Raw genomic sequence first — 12855 nt, forward strand, 5'->3', positions numbered from 1 at the left:
TGCATCAAAAATAATGAAAATAATATTGCTAGTGATTTGTAACATTATTTATTATTAATTCACAATCAGCAATAAATATATATGCATAATATATGTATATGTGCATGTATATTCTGTAAATACGTACATAAATAATATTAGCAATGAGTATAGAAAAAAATGACCAGATTGCTTCATATTTTACATAAAGTAAATAGCTACTAGTTCATTTTGTTGGGAGCTGAAGGAGTGTTAGTGTAACGATATGTGTTTACGACCCATAAACACTGCAACACACTCATTGTGTCAGTGCCTCAACAACCTTTAAGAATTCAAGAACCTTTTTTTAACCTGATAACAGGGATGACATCATTCAACATTTATCTTTTGTATTTGTTTCTGACAGCTGCTCAGGTATAAAAAAAGGATCTGGTTAAGGTCAAATGATGAAGCTCTGGTTATCTTGAAATGCTTACATACCTGTAGTACTTTATCTCTCAAAGAAATGTCATGGATCCTTAAATCATCATTAATGGCAGAGAAGCGCTGGCATCAAAGTGGGAAGTGGTTGTATTACTAAACTAACTTAAATATTATGCATGTGTCTGGCTGATCAGTCAGATCACCATGTTCCTCCTGTGAATTCATACATACAAACTGTCTAAAATAACTGCATTGTTTTCATGGATGCAAACTTCCAGCAGGGGGCAGCAACTCATCATGTTGGGAGATAAAAACGATGTAAATTCTAGCACAGGTTTCTTCTTATATTTAAGTCAAGCGGACACATATTTGTGATGGGGCAATGTTTCAAACTATTCTGTTGATACTCCTTCACATTTACATCAGGCCTGCTTCAAACACTGCATTTAAGATTCCTTTTAAACCACATTTTCAGCAATGTTGATTTTACAAATACACAAAGTGTGTTACAACTCAAAGGTGAAACAAAAATGGTTAGTAATGTTAGTAGGATATGAGTGTATTGCTTTAAAACTCGCTTGTAATGTGTGCATTAGATCCATCACGTCATACAGGTTTGTGTGTCTGCGCCAGAGACAGAAAGAGCGAAACACACACCGCAGTGGACCTTCATTCCAGCATCCTCCTGATCTGCATGGGTCAGACACACTGGGTTCTGCTCTGCCCCCCATTTGAGCCCAATGTGATCCAGATGACAGGGGGGTTTCCACAGGCAGAAGCTGGGGGGCCCGGGGTCTTCATGGGTCAGCGGTAATTCACCGCAGAGCTCTGAAAGCAGAGTCTTAACACACACAAAACCCCGCGCAGAAAAGTGAGGCTCCACTTAAAGTCTTAAATATCACACAAACCTCAGTTCAAAGGCAGGTATGTTTGCATGAAAAGCCTTAATCGGCTTAATGATGTCCTCTAGCGCATGGTTAGTTTTGAAAACACACTAATGCTCAAGTTTATACAGGCTTGGATACCACAGAGACATTTATGTCCCAAAGACAGAGAGAGGCAGAGACCGAGAGCTTGTGTGCATGTGTGTGTTGATGTAAGCAATCAGTAATTTCCACAATTATCTAATTGTGTCAGAATTTCTGCAAGTTTTTACCAATTATCCATTTCCGTTTTCTTCTTTGTTTGAATAAAATAAGGAATGTCTTAGCACACTGCTCATGTGTGCGTGCGTAATTATGTGTGCGATCCAGAAGCAGCCCTCTGTAACCAGAGCCTCCATCATATGGAGGATGCCTGCTGAAATAACAGCTCCGCTACTTCCAGCGGAATGTGTGTGTAGGCTGTAAAAGATGGCGAGGAAGAAGAAGAAGAAAACCTAAGCCCGGGAAGTATTTCTCTTTGTGGCACTGTAATCAGCAGTGCTCTGCCCTGTAGAGCTTAAAATAGTAAAACCACTGAAAGACAGTTCAAGGACTGAAAAGAGATCGCTCTCGCTGCAAGTGTGTATTTTTACGTGTCGCTGCTTCCTGAATGAAGACGTGAATCTAGTTACAATATTCTTCAGGTTTTCTATTTTTTAGGGGGAAAAGTGATTTCCAGGCCTGCTGTATGTGCGCTGTTGTCGTGTTGTAGAACCTTTACAACCTGTGTCCTGTTTCCACATACATTTGCAAAAATGTATGTGGAAATTAATGGAGACTTCCTATTCAGTTCAGTCTGGATAAGAAGCAGACAAGTTACACATGTAAAGAAGAGGAACAAGCAGAAGGAAGAGGGAGTTCCTTTTCCATCGGGTAGAGAGCAGCTAAAAAAAAGGAGTGCTCGTAGCAGTAAAGCAAACCCAGGGCATTAAAGAAACAACGAGAACTAAAACTGAAACCAGGCTAGAAGTCCAACTTATACATTATATGTACAGGTGCAACAGTCTTGAATCAAATGGTCTCGCACCAACCATCAGAAATCAGTCTTTTCAGCGGTTGTGTCTTGCTGGGAAACGCTGAGTCCAATTCTTCCACCATATCCGGCAACAGTTCCACAGACAATTCCAAGGCCACTCTCCTTGGCATCTGTCTGCACTAGTCATCCTGTTGCTTCCCTGCTGGAGCAATACAGCAGAGCAAGTACAAGTGCTGAAGACAGGGGTACTAAATTGTGGCTCTGGGGTTGTTGGTCTTTCAGCGCACAACATAGGTTTTGACACATGAACTGGGGGGAGTTCATAAAATATTTTTGTGCTGGAACGTTTATGATCTAGCTGATCTCTATTAAGCTTCACTTTAAACTAGAATGCAGGTTGTTCAAAAGTGTCGGTAGACTGGCATTTCTGATAACCAGCGCCAACTATTTTCAGATTTTTGGAAAGCAGAGATTGTTTTGTTTTGATGCTAAAATGATTGCACATTTTCTGCAAAATGTTTGCACATTATACAGTGCCATCACAGCATCACAGTCACCTTCCATTGAGCAACTCACCTTATGGACAGCTTCTATTAAACCCTATGACACATGATCTACTTGGTCTCCTCGCTTCTGTGTCTTCCTTCCAAACACTAAGTCTAGTTAATAATGTAAAAAAAAAAAATGGTGATATTAAGTGGAAGACCTGGTGCTTCCTAAACGTCTTTCTTTTCCACACCTCCACCCAACTCGGAGACCAGATAAGCGGACAGCTGGAGAAGACCAATCTGTCCTGCTGCCTGGTGAATGATGGACAGTAATTAAAAGTTAGCTAATAACCTCTTCACACCTGACATTTCAACAGGGAGGTCCTGGACACCATTATCTACATATAGATTAAACAGCGTAATTGGCAGAGAGATAGGGTTAGGGGGATCGTGAAAGAAAAAGGAGGGGGAAAAAAAGAAAAGGGGCCAGGCCATCGCCAAACCATTAAGCAGAATATCTGAGTGACACTCTGATTTTGCTCCTCTTGCTAATGCGACAGGAATTGAGCTGAACTAAAACGCTAAATGAATGAAGCCTATCTCGGTGTGGTTATTACCGGGGCAAACATCGGCCGTGGAAAATAGCTTTAATTTCATAATAATTGCTAGAAGGACGTGACTCGTTAGAGACACAATATGAGAGTGAAAGGAGAGAGGGAGGGGACGAAGGAAGGAAGGAAGGACAGGAGAAACTCCTTTGAGGAGGAATGCTGTTAGTTGAGCTGCAGCACTTGTTCTCCCACACACTGCCATTTACACAAACTCACTGATAAGTGATACTGTGGACTGATAAGATGAATTGATAGTGGGGAGGGGGTGATGGTGGGGTAGCTGGACTGTCATTAGCGCTGGAATAGGAAATATTTCATTTTAAAGCTAAAATATTCCTGAATGATTTTCCTCGCAGGTCACAGGTTCCCACAGTATCCGCTGCTTTGTAATCAACTCTAATAGGCTATTACACATTCACTGCACCATAAAATAAAAAATAATAACAATAATTCTAATAGCTTTATAAATGAATGTGATATTTAGCTTAAAAGCACCCCACTTTCACTACCTGTGCAAACTGTTAAGCTTTTAGTCCACCAGTTTTGTAATTTGACATGTTGAAAAGCACAATTTGACTGTTTTTTGTTTGTTTGCAAAATAGATAAAATTGGACTTAAATCAATTCAGGTTTTCAATTCAAACTACAAGAAAAAAATAGTCCAAGGTGCTTTGTACTGTGAACACGCTACAGTATTTTAAAGAAAACCCCAACCATCCGACAACCCCAATGAGTAAGCACAAACTCATTTTTACCAGGAAGAAACCACTATCAGGTATCTGATGGTGACGAGATAGTGAAGACTAACACCACTCATTTATCTTTACGCTAAATATAAACCTAAAAACAGCAGCTGGTAAGCTTGAGGAAAAAAAATCTTGGCTGGCCTCTAAAGCTCACGAGACCCTTATTTACTCATTATATCCTGTTTGTGCATACAAAAAAGCCAGGTGTGAAGGCAGTAGGCAGCAGGACTCGATGCTGAAGCCAAAGAGGAATCACCTTTAAGCACAATGTTGCACACAGCGGCGAGCTCTACACTCACATTTCATCTTCTCTATCAACTTTCTTCAGCTTTTCATTTTTGTCTTAGATGCAAAATTTGGGCCCTCTGCAAAGAGCTGATGGTCATTTTGGAAATGTGTGTTACATTTATACTTATTCGAATTCTTACTGGAGACTTTTTATATCTTCTGCGTGGGGAGTGATTGAACGCCTGCTCTCCCGCTGGTTTCCCACTCCTTAATTCTCCCTGTCTCTGATTTTTTGGAGCTTCTATTTAAAGAACAAGTCACAGTTTGACTCCAGACAATTGCGCTGGGTTTGTTGTTAAGAAGTTACCCCAAAGACGCACACAATTCAAATTTAAGCTTTTGTGCAAGCGCACACTCTGCTGAAAGTTTTACGACACATGATGATGTAGAAGTTCACAGGCCGAATAATGACTTAGTCTTAGCCCACTTTGGCCATTTCTTTATAAAACTCCCCAAAGACCCAAAGATATAATCGACTCTTCAACAGATTCCTTGAAATGCATTTTTATAAATTTTGGCATGTTTGGGCATGTCAGTGCAGCTGCTGCATTATTATTTTGAACTGGACATTTACCCTGTGAAGGAATCTGAATAAGGCTTTGTGCTGCTGATAAGTATTCCAAAATAAAAGTATCACAAGCCAAACAGGGAATAGATTTTGCATAAAAGGATGAGTGTGACAGACAATGCCACAGACACCTACATTTCCCGAAACACTGAAAGCGAGCCTGTCCACACCTCAGAGTGAAGCCCTGATGTGCTGTTTGCAGCTCGCCTCATCTGTGTCAGTGGTGTAAAACTGTAGCCGAGAAGAACTAGCTGAAAAACAGCCATCTGCCATGAAAAGAGCTTTATTTCCTTCTCCAGAAAAGGAAAAAAGAAAAGAAAAGCGAGCGAGCCGACAGTGAACAAGAATGACAAAAGCATGCAGCTACACGCGGGTCGATACTCGACTGCCCTGAAGCTATCAAACTGCTAATGGTTACCTTCTAATCTGCCAGGTCACAGCGCTGTGTTTTTCTGACTATTATTATTATTCTGACTATAAATACCTTCCCAAGCTATAGGAGGGTAATTTAGTCAAAATTTGGATGGCTCTTTATTTTTTTGCCCATTATTTTCACTGCCTGAAAATGGGCAATTAGCCGACCGCTTGAGTCAATAGCTTTTACCTAAAAGTTACTTTTTCAGGGTTTTTTTCACATGAGCCATCCATTCAGGAACAATAAAATAAACACACATAAAAGTTGCCTTTCAGAGGAAGACTGTGGCAACTTGGTGGCTTTAACAATTCTTCTCTGTATCTCATTAAATGTCTCTTTGCTGAGGGATCGTCTCTGTGGCAAAGGTAGGTGAGGAATGTGGTTGACTTGTGCCGTAACCGAATGTAAAAACTTAAGAAAGAAATGAACACAGCAGCTGTTTTCATTCATAAATAAACCTGTTTTTTTAATATATCGTCCTTTGCTATGACAAAACTGACATCTACTCCTTTAATCAACAATAAAATGTAGACAAAATACTCAGATATGCAGCCTACTTAATGTTGTGTACACATTTTAAACAATTTCAAGGGTTATGTTTATAAATGAAGATTTTAATTTTGATTTGTTGCCTCTAACTTTTTAATTGCACCTGTCACATATCAATGAAAACAGACAGATGCCTTTCAAAGATGTTTCAAGCTAAAGCTGCTTTGATAAAATCAGTGCACGTTCCAAATGCACGTTGAGAGCGTTGGGGAAGTTACGCTCTGTGCCACTAGATGTCCCTGTTGCTTTACTGTAAAGGCTGCTGCAGTGCTGTTGGAGTTTGCATCTGAGCCATCTGTCCATGACTTGTCTCTCCAGACCCTGGGTTCATCCATCATGTCCAGAGGTGCTAGTCTCTTTAAAATCAAACAAGAAAACATTTCTTTATCCCCACTGCTTCATCTGCTCTTTCCTCTTTTTCCTGTCCCATTCTCTGCATTCTCTTCCTACCTCAATCCCACCGTCTGTCTCTTTCTGTCCCTCTGCCTTCAATGAGTGGATCACTTTACTGTTTATACAAGGGGATTGGTGTTGTTAACAGGTGTAGGGTAATGGGATACCGTTACTGGCAGGCGAGCGCAGGAAAGGGTCGCACCCCTCCTCTTCCTCCTTGCGCTCATTCTAACTCTAGCTATACTCTGATTCTGATGGATTGCACCCACCATTCATCTAAATTATGCCACTGGCAATGAGCTATCAGCTCAGTCTGGCTCAAACGAAGCACAGGGTTTGTTTCTGTTGACACTTCCTCAGCACTCACTTCTTCTCCTGATTACTGTCAGGCCCTGTAGAGCCGGGCTTGGGGCTTTGCTACACTCTGTTGGTGTTTGTGGTCTGTGCTCTTTGCCATTTTATAGCTGTTAGGAAGCGGCTATCAAGCGGGTAGTTTGGCATTTGTCACCAGCTGCATATGACACGAACCCCCCGATTTGCCGTAAACGTGGTACTTATTATGTTAAACTTTGCTCAAGGTGCAAATGACCTCATTTTTCCAGAGAAGGTCAGCATGTGAAGTCTAATTCTCCACTAGATTCCAGTTAATCATGGCAGAGACATCAGAGCTGTATGACATGCAAGTTCAAACTGGGTAAATAGAAAGGTGTTCTTTACTCCAGCCATTTTAATCCAGTCCAGCCATGTTGGATCCCGTGTTTGTCTTCTCTTCCAGCTTTCCCAGAGATCCCCCCACCTCCCCCTTTCTTGTGTTTAATTCCTTTTTCTCCCGGTGTCCCTTAGAAATACTCCCAGCTGCAAAACAGATGTTGAATACGTTCCTACTTTCCTTGTTTCTTTTTTGCTTTCTTTCTTGATGATGACTACATTTGTAATTCTCTTCACGTAGTAATAATAGCCACAGTAATAGCCACACATAATCCCCACAACAGGTAAGGCAACATCATTTACATTTGATACAGCTGTTTTTTTTAAATAATTTTTTCTGTCTTCAAACCTTCCCAATTGGCAGTAAGTCTTGAGGAATTCCACCCTCCTCCAGCCATTGCTTTTGGCGAGACTAGTGATGGGGGGGCCGCAGCGAAAGTGAGCGGGTGCAAACTGTGAAAGTCTCCCCTTCCTCCCTTCATTGACTAAAATTATTCCAGGGATAAAGTTGGACTGGTTAAGCATCCTCCCGAAGCTGATTATTTGACCATTGCACTCATGTGGGTAAATTCATTCAACCGTGACGGTGTGAGGTAAAAATCTTCCTCTTTTCCTGATGGCTAACAAACAGCTATTGGTTGAGCCTTTTTAATAGCTGAGCTGGGGGGGAGGGGGGGGGGGCAGCGAATAAGCAGAAACTGAGATAAGAGAAAAAGAGTGCACCAGCATTACGTTGCTTTCGTGATTCGCTGCTTAATTGAGCCTATCTAACATGTTTTTAGCTTGTTATTTCAGATAAATAACCCAATAAATGTTCCCCAGATTATATTATTACAGTTATAAAATGTACCCAGGGAATCAGTTCCTCCCCCATGCTCATTGTTTTTTATTGAGTTCCTCACCCACAGGAGCCAAATATAGAGCTGAAGATGTGATAGAAATAATGTGCAATACTCGGTTTGAGTCTACCCTTCCAAACATTTTAAAATGCACATTTTACCCATGCCTGACAGCGAGTTCACAAGACTTACAAAAGAAAGCCCTTTCATAACATTTGCGTCATTCCTTTGATGTCTAGACATTATATGTTTTTCTTTTCTTCTTCTTCTTCTTCTTCTTTTTTTCTGAGAAACTAAAAACCCTACATCTGACGGACTAGTATGTCATCTCCTAAGAGAGAGGTACTTGACTGAAGTCACTGTGTAGACAGTACAAAGCTTCCACATTGGTCCATATTCATGAAGGTGGAGCTATTACTGACATATTTTCTTATGGGAACAAATCACCAGTTGGGTGTAAAGATGCAGCAGCGTAGACTACAATCTCCGGAGCTTTGTCGCATTCAGCTGATCTCAGTCCAGTGTGTGGTGCCTGTTGTCTGGGAAAGTTCTCATGGATGGGACAGTTTCTGGGCCCACTCCCCAATATCAGAATCTGTGGGTGGATGGTAAGACGGAGGGCTGGCAGGAGATGAGATGTGCAGTGGAGATCAAGGTTTTAAAAGCAAAGTTAAAGGGAGCTAAAAGAGACAGAATGTGAGAGCATCTGTTGTGCCTGGTGTGCTCATTTGGTTTCAGCCTCCACTTTTTCAGGATTCAATCAGAAGCTGATTATCTATTTCTGAGAAGGGTGGAAAAGTCAAATTATGGTATGTGATAAGCAGACAGACCTCCTCTTTGCACTAAACGAAGCTAAATGTCCCTCAAGCAGCTGTAAAAACTAAAATGGTCACAGCATCAGGACAAGTATGTTACATCAGAAAACCTCCAGAGAGGGAGAGCAGATCTGCACTACAGAGCTGCTGTGCACATGCAGGATTTGCTTTGGACCAAGTTGTTCACACTTTGCATTCCAGCTGAAAACAAAAGGGCAGAAAGTTTCTTTCTTATGACAACAATTACTAAAAAGGTCTGTTTCACTTTTAAGTGTTTTATATTTGAAGCCAACTCACAAACGCAAAGAACGAATGCCATTTTTTCTCCTGTGTGTTCTTATGACAACATTTCTGTCTCTCTGCTTGCGTTCCTCCTCCTTTTGATAGCGCTGGAGTGAGGGTTAGCAACAAGTCAATAACCACAACACAGCAGAGCAATGAAGGTTATGGGTGATTGTATGCATGTAGACTGCTAAATGTGTGTCTACCTGTGTGCGTTAGTGCGTTTGCATGGAAAAAATAGAAGCTTCTGTAGTGTGTTACGAGGCCTCGGTATTCCTCCTCTACCTCATTAGTGCTGATTTACGCCACAGCTAGGTGAAAGAAGGCAGCGTGGACCTCCCTCCCCCCACCCTTCCCTCCACCCTCTCCATTTACACACACACACACACACTGCCCTGCAATCCCACCTATCTCTTCTCTCCCTCTTCTCCTATCTCTCTCCTTCTCATTCTCCTGCCGCGCGCAGACAATGGGGCCCTGGAGAATACCGGCTTGTGCTGAATTATTCAAATCAGCAGTGGCAGCAAGCCGGAGAGCAAAGGAGAGGCAAGGAAGTAGTGGAGAGAGAGGGTGAGAGAGCTAAAACAGTAAGAGAATGCAGGATGATGGGAGGAGGATTTGGAGGGAGAGAGAAGCAGACAGAGACAGAGGAGAGAGAGAGAGAGAGAGAGAGAGAGAGAGAGAGAGAGAGAGAGAGAGAGAGAGAGAGAGAGAGGCATTGTAGAAGCGGTGAATCTCGTCTCTGCATGCAAATCGCCTCTTGCTCCTCTTTCACTCCCTCGCTCTCTCCCTCTCTATGAGTCACCCCCTGCCCTTCACTGCTTCATTAATACACATCTGTAACCTGGCCCTCCCCTCCGCCTCCTTCCTCCGCTCACTCCTAAAGAGGAGGAAGAGAGAAACAGAGGAGTGGGGGTGGAGGTGGTGGTAGAAGTGATGGTGTGTGTGTGTGTGTGTGTGGGGGGGGGGGGGGGGGGGTTTCGACAGCAGCGGCACGCTGCTGGCAGGAGGAGAATGTGCCGGTAATTAGCCAGCACCAGTACAAACGAAAAACCCAAGAAGGAGAAAAGAGAGAAGTAAAAAAAAAAAAAAGAGCAAAGCTCTAAAAACAAGCCTCCTGCCAGGCTGAACTCCCCAGAGGCAAGACCTGGACATGACGGTGTGCAGTCTGGGAACAAAGGAAGGAGAGGCGAGCTGGGAGGAAAGATGGGAGGCTGAAGAGTGGGCCCATGACAGCACCTGCAGAGATGGAGAATCTGATTTTGTGTGTGTGTGTGTGTGTGTGTATGTGCATGTGCATGTGCTTACGTGTGTGTGTGCGTGCGGGCATGTAGGCATTATTTTCTTGTGATTGTGTGCGCCTCTCAGTGAAGGATGCCTTTAGATGTACAGATACGAGATTCATCACCAGTGTCTGCCTCAGACTGCAGAACAGCTATGTTTATTTGCATTATATTCAAAATAATCTTCTTCAAAGTTACAAGACTTCTGCCAAGACAAAGTTCCTGTAACGCTGATTGGCTGTCTAAATCCACTTTCATACTTATTGCTTTGAGGCTGCACAGCATTAGATATTTGGACAAAAACGCTAACAACGAGCCAAATTTTTTCATGTTTCCAGGCAGATCACGAAGCATAATAGCAACAAGAGTAATTGATAATAACAACAGAGGTTTGTTAAAATGACAGGGATATTTTTTATAGCAGCCTCGAACATCAAAACATGTAACAATCCATTTTTATACTTGATGGGATTATAAAAAAAGCAGATGGAGTCGTCTATGATTTCCTTCAACAATATCATAAAAGTGGCTCCTCATCATTCAGGTGTCATTGAAGGTTAATGAACTTGAGTCAAATGAACACACTCTGACCTGTCCTTGCTAATTAACTAAGAGCCTTTAAATTTTGTATCCCCACATTTTTAATAGAGCTTCAAAAGAGAGTGTAAATGGGAACTGTGTGCGTGTCTGTGTGTGTGTATGTGTGTGTGTGTGAGAGAGAGAGAGACAGAAAACTTGACCCTTGAGTCCTTTACTAGCCTCATTAGTGAGAGGACTGGGTTCATTAAATGATGTGAGTGAGTGGCGTGGGCTAAGCGCAGCTCACACACTGAGAAGCGGCCCAAATGCTGGTCTCACACACCTCGGCATGGAATATGACATTGCAAACTGGGTTCATTTTTCACACCTGAGTAAAAAATATATTTGCAGGTATGCAATGAAGGGTATTTTAGCGAGTCACCATGTGGATGTATGTTTTGCATTGCCATAAGTGGGACTAAACATTCGGTTTTATGCATGTAATACAAAAAAAGGTGGAATTTCTTCTCTGTTGCAAGGTTGGACCAAACGCAGGATATTGATTTTTAGCTAAAATACATTTATATTTTAGCTGAACTTTAAAGATACAACCAGCATCTTCAACCTCTGAGTTCTTTAGAAAATAAAAGTATGAAGCACGTATGGAATTTAAAAACTGACACCTTAAAGGCAGCAAGCACACTGGGCTATTCTCCTTTCTTTCTCCCTATCATTGACGCTGGATAGCCTCTCATGACTTGGCTGTGGATCGATGCATCCCCCTGTGTCTGAAAACGTCAGGCCTGTCCAGCCGTGCAGAACCCCCGGAGAGACTGGCTGTGGTTTGACATGCTCCATGCTTTCTTCCAGCACAGCAGCAGCAGCCAGCCAGGCTGCCCAGCTTCCCCGCACACCTTTTGGCGTGTCAGCCCCGGTGTGCTCTGTGGGAGCTGGGCTTGGCAGTCCTAGTTACAGGACTCAGATGGACTGCTGATGGTGCCTTCTGCCCATCAGCCCCACGAGGGCAGGTAGAAAGGGTGAGGGAGACAGGTGTTTTTATGTTCCACTTGTTGCCCCCACCTCCTCACCCGCCTCTGCACACACACATGCCCTGGCATTGATTTCTGCAGAAAACTGGAGAAAATCAGAAAAGGGGAAAGAAAAACAAACCACGGAGGGTATGGCTTGGAGGGCAATAAAGGGCCATGATGATGTGATGGAATGAAAACTAGTTTAATAAAATCTGCTCAATAAAAATCGATAGGAGAGTCCTGTAGGATGCAGTTTGTGACAGAGGCTTTCCTTTTGTGTATATGCCTGTGCATACGGTTTCCTATGCTAACATATTCCCACCCTGAGGCAAGAAACACACTTCCAGGAAATCTATTTTTCTCAAAACTCCCCGGGCAGTCTTGAGTAGTCCCTTCACAGTCATCAGAGCCTTTTTGCAAAATTATATGAATATTACACTAGGAGCAGGCATTATGCAGGGTGTCTAGGTTGACGACTGAAGCGGAGTCAGGTCGTTTGGCCCAGCAGGTTGCAAGGCTCTGAGTAATCAGGGTTTGGGGATTCTAATTAGGACAATTAAGTCCTAATTACAATGTAAACACATACTGCTGCCAAAACCCTAGACCCCTAGAGTGAGGCCTTTGTACCGTAACCTCCCATTCTGCTCTGCTGTCTAAAGAACAGCATGGACCCCATATTGTACAGTTTTAACATGGATAGATTAAAACTGCTTTAAGTGGCAGTAGAATATTACTTTTAAAAAATGCCATTTTTTAACCTTTGACCATTAACAGCAAGCTCACCTATCAGGTAATGTTTTAATCATTTATTTTCCATGTTTTATCCACATATTCATTTTCTTTGTTGCTTGTTGAAATATGGCTACAGCAAAGTCAGTGGAGGCTTTTGAAATGTATAACATCTGAGACATCTTTCATGTGCTAGATTTCCACTGCAATCACAGTTTATGTTAAAAGAGCAGGCCATCGCTGAACTGCAGCACTGGATTCCTTCTAGACTTCCTGCAACATGACTTTATG

This window comes from Astatotilapia calliptera, chromosome 12, assembly GCF_900246225.1.
Source record: "Astatotilapia calliptera chromosome 12, fAstCal1.2, whole genome shotgun sequence".
NCBI lineage: Eukaryota > Metazoa > Chordata > Actinopteri > Cichliformes > Cichlidae > Astatotilapia > Astatotilapia calliptera.